This window comes from Orycteropus afer, unplaced genomic scaffold (assembly GCF_000298275.1).
Source record: "Orycteropus afer afer isolate SDZICR_OR568_19922 unplaced genomic scaffold, OryAfe1.0 scaffold00032, whole genome shotgun sequence".
Classification (NCBI taxonomy): Eukaryota; Metazoa; Chordata; class Mammalia; order Tubulidentata; family Orycteropodidae; genus Orycteropus; species Orycteropus afer.
The window spans coordinates 18804553-18809677 of record NW_006921619.1 but is presented as its reverse complement, the minus strand read 5'-3'; positions in this window follow the sequence as shown (position 1 = coordinate 18809677).

Sequence of the window (5125 nt, the reverse complement as noted above, 5' to 3'; positions counted from 1 at the left end):
CATGGGTAACCCTGCTGGCATTTGAAACACTGGGGGTTCCAGACTCACAGCAACACTCAAGCCACCACAGTACAACAAACTGACAAATAAATATGTCTCCCTTAGTTGTTCCAAACTGATCTGTTCATTTCCTGGTCTCCCCAACCCCTCTCACTTACCTGGCCTGCCCCCAGGGCACAAACTTCCTCCTTCCTCTGGTCCCAGGCTGGGTTACTGTGGACTGCCCCTAGGGCTGCTCCACGAATGCAAATACACACCTTCCATCTTCTTGCATACCTACTAGATTTCCACTGTAGAATTGGAGAGAGAAACATTGCCTTGCACTATGTTTTATTTAGAAAACTGCCTCTACATATCTCATAGTATTTGCTACTGAGAACTCACTCTCTAGTGCTAATTTCTATACCTTTATTTCTTTGGTTTCAAGCAACAGAAATGCTGGCCAACTTAAACAGAATAAGCAATATTAAATGACCAAACCTAAGAGAAGATTAGAGAACAAGGCTTAGAGGAGAACAGTGACCAGAGCCTATTCAAGACCTTAGATGACAAAATAAAATAGTCTTTTATGATTCTGCATCCAGAGTAAGAGAGCTTTAAGCACTTTTCTTGACCTTGTAGCCTTCTATCAGGGGATATTGATGGTTCAGTGGTAGAATTGTTTCCCTAGATGTGGAAGACTGTCATTCAATTTCTAGTCAGCACATCACATGTGTAGCCACTACTGGTCTGTCAGTGGTGGTTTGTGTGTTGCGGCGATGCTGAACAGGTTTCAGAGGAGCTTCTAGACTAAGGTGGAGTGGGAGAAGGGCCTTGTAATCTACGTCTTAAAGTCAGCCCATGAAAATCTTATAAATCACAATGGCTTATTGTACATGGTGTCCATGAGTCTGAGACCTACTACTAGACAGTAGCTAACAACACTTCCTCTATAAACATCCAAAGTTCAAAGAGATGAATCACAAAGAAATTACTAAAAGAAGAAATGGATGATGGACATCCAAAAACAATGCAAATATATACTACCTTTGGTTTGTTCTGGTGTCATAGTGCCTGTGGTAGTTAAATTTGTATGTCAACCTTGCTAGGCATGGTTGAGTGGCTGGGCAGCTGGATGTTGTATTCCCCATGATGAGACTGGTAATCAGCTCTATGGTGGAATCTATTGGGAACAGCTGAATAGCTGCCTTTGGGTAAGTGGTCTGCTTCCTGTATATAAGAAGCAAGTTTGAGAACAATCTCTAGCTTATAGCATGCTTGGACCCTGCCATGCTCTGCTGACATTGGAACTTACAATGGACTTGAATTAATGGTCTGCCATGTGGTTTGGTAACATTGGGACTGTGCCTTTTTAGTTGTCAACCTTGGGCTTGTCTGCCTCAGCAACCAGCAGCTGTCTGAGTGAAGAAACTCCTCTAGTTCCAGTGGGCCAGCTATTCCTCACTCCCACCCACCTTCTGGGCCAGTAGGAATTCCATCCCAGTCTGTGTGGGACAGAGCTTGGGTGCTCTGGTTTGCCCTGCCCAGATGATTTTTTCCTTTTTTTTTTTAGATTGTTTGTTTTTGGCTATTATAAAATTATTACTATTATTACTGTTTTTTTCCTTGTCCTTTTTATTATTATTCTTTATTCTTACCTTCCGAAGTTCTAGTTTTCGGCTTTTTCTCTCTTCCCTGTTCCTGGTTCCCAATTTTTTTCTTTCTCATGGTTAACTCATTCCTTGATTTCCTTTTTGCATTTTTCCCATTGTTTTTCCTCATGATTCTCCTACTCTACCTCTTTTCTCTTATTGCCCCCTCCCCAGATATTGTGGGTTTTCTTTCTTTCTTTCTTTTCTTTTTTTGGTGACTGTTCTTGCATGTTTGTGTTTTTGTCCTCTTGCTTTTAATTTTTGATATTTTTTATATTGTTGTTTTTGTCTTACTGAGTGGGAGACAGCATCCATGCCCATACAATGAAAGCACACCTGCACCTCCTACAGGTCCACTTACTGAGTGAAAGCCACCACTTCCTTCTTCACCAACTGGCCAATGATAAGTGACCACCAAGAAGAGCCTAACTCACCCTTAACTGCTCTTCACAAACAGCAGAGATCTAAATACAACAATGTCACAATGTCTTGGCAATAACAGACTATCACAGTCCACACAAAGAAGCAGGATAAAGTGGTAGAAACAAGAGAGCAGGATACAGATCCAGAACACATCCCTGAGGAAGAAGCAGCATTGGAACGCCCTGGTATGGAATTCAAAAGAATTATGTTTATGTACTTTCAAAGACTGACCGACAGATCAAGGAAAACACTGACAAAATTAAGGGAAACACAGACAAAATCCAAGAACAATTTTGGAAGAAAATGCAAGAACAAAATGACAAAATAATGAAAAATTAGAAATGATGCAACATCAGCAGGTAAAAATCCAGAAGATTTCTGTATGATTGTAGAGAGTTGCCAAATCCCCAAATTACTAAATTTTCAGAAATAGATAACACACTGCAAGGGCAAAGGAGTAGAATCAAATCAATGGAAGACAGAATTAATGAGATTGAAGACACATACCTGAATACTTCTTTGGAAAGGTGTCAACCAGAAAAAAGAACAAATCTAACTGAAGATAGCCTCAGGATATATAGGATACCATCAAAAGGAATAACCTACATGTAAATGGAATTCCAGAACAGGAAGAGAAAAAGGAAACCACTGAGAAAATTGTCCAGGATTTGTTGGAAGAGAACTTCCCTGATATGACGAAAGATGAGAATATATCCATTGAAGAAGTTCAACGAACCCCAAATTGGTATTTCTTATTTTGTAATTATAACCAAAAAATAGAACTAAAACCACTACCACTACCATCATCAACAACAAGGAAAAACCTCTAAAGTAGGTTTTTTAAATTTCATTTTGAAGCTGGCTAGGAATCTGTAAGCTAACATTCTTCAGTCTATTCTTCCAAATACATGAAAAGTAGGTTGAAGGACCTTTAAGACATATTTTACCTCTAATTCCCTCAATTTGCATTTTTTTCTAATCCCATCTCCCTATCCACTCTCTCTCTATTAACTTTTCCCTTAGCAATTCCTTAACTGCTATTCATGGGATTTAGAGGAAATGCTGTCTTTCCTCTTGTCAAACACAATTTTTTTATTCCATATTTCATTCTCTCTTACCTCTTCAATGTCCAAGCCCCACCACTTTCCTTTCTCATGCATCTTCACCAACGCCCACCCTTCTGGTTCTTTGCAATTCAGAATATTAAATGACCACTTTGTGGAAAGCTGAATTGGAAGGCTGAATGGGCCCCTCACTGAAAACTGTAAACTTTTCACAGGCTAGTAGGCATGATTAAAGTGGATCTTAAATACAGGGATTAACTTGCTATTTTTCCCTCCCTTTTGCTTATTTTGAAGTAGATAGAGTAGCCAGTCCTTTTTATGGACGATGGGTTCTTTAGATTTGCTATTTTCAATTGTGCATTCTTTTGAGCTTAACCCTCTCCCACAACTAGTGTTGGGTAGAACTGTAGCACATAAAGCAATAAGACCTTGGGAAGAGGGATGCTAAGTCTGGAGTAACCAGGGAAGAGAAGAACAAAGGCATTTCTGGTGGTCTAAAAAATCTTCAACCCCCTTCCTATTTCCCTATATAATCATGTTCACCCCTTTGCTCTAGGAGACAGACATTTTGGAAAAATGATTCTCTTTCTTTGGGTTTCAATACTCAATAAACTGTTTGCGTTCCCTCTTCAACCTGTTGTGATCATTGGCTCTTCATGACAGGGGTTAAGAACCTTGTTTTCCTACAACAACATTTCTACTATTTAAAATAAAATAATAAAATAAAATTCCTCCAGACAAACCCTTTTCTTTTATCTCCTACTCAGGGATGGCTTGAGATTTGTGGGACTTCTTTAAGGAAAAGCCAGAAAATTATAAATATATTTCATAGTAAATAATTGCTATGACTACTTAGTACAAAATATTTAGCATTATTTAGTATGGAAAACAGAAATTGCCCAAATCAGCAAAGTTTAGAAAATTCAGGTCCCTTTCTTCTGAGGTCTCTTTGGGAATTTAACAGAGATGCTTACATGGAAATGCTTCCATTGCAAACAGGCTTCCTGTCCCCACATAAAATATTCTACACCTCCTACCTGCCAGCAACTCCCTACAATCATACAGAAAAAGAAAAAAAAAAAAAGAACCATTTGTCATTGAGTAGATTCTGACTCACAGTGACCCCTATAGAGTTTCCAAGGCTGTAAATCTTTACAAAGTAGAATGCTTCATCATCCTCCCACGGACCAGTGATGGGTTTGAACCAGTGACCTTCTGGTTGGCAACCAAATGCCTTACCCACTGTGCTGCCAAGAGCTCTTTTTCCCTATACTCAGGAATCATGAAAATTAGGGTCTCTGAAACTTAAGTTTATTACCTTCATGGAAAGTTAGCATTTGTTACTGCTTTGTTTCTCTTTTCCTGTTCAGAGCCAAGCTTCTAAAAGGAATATCTGTTTCCACATCATTGTATCCTATTTATTCTTCAACTATTGCAAAATGAATTCCACCTCTATGGCTCCATTGCATTTGTTTCTGAAAGTCATTCATAATTTCTTAATTGTCAAAGCAAGCTGACACTTTCATTATTAGTTGTTTAACATTGATGTTTGTGTGTGACCACAGTTCTTTACCCATTGCTTTCATTCCAACACTTTTTATTATTTAGCCTTCAATAGTTTAGCTATCCCTTTCTTAGATTTCTTATCTGACTCTGGAATCTTTACACAAAATTTTACCCTAAGGATCTTGGTGTATATATCATTTTATCCATTCAAACATCATCCTCTATTCCCCAATCTCTATCATCATCCCTATATTTCTTTCCAAAATTCCAGGAAATCATGTCCAAATTCTAATGCAGAATCCTTAAAATAAGAATATGTTGGGTTTGTTCAAAGACCAGCATTGGAGGCCAGTATCTCAGAATGAATGAGTAAATAGAAGAGGGTTAGGAGATGAATTAGGAGAGTCAGCCAGTATAGGACTTACAATATAGTACTGTGGCAGAAGAGTTAACATATCACTTTCAATAGTTTATTTGCTTATGACTTCACTTGTAAACTGA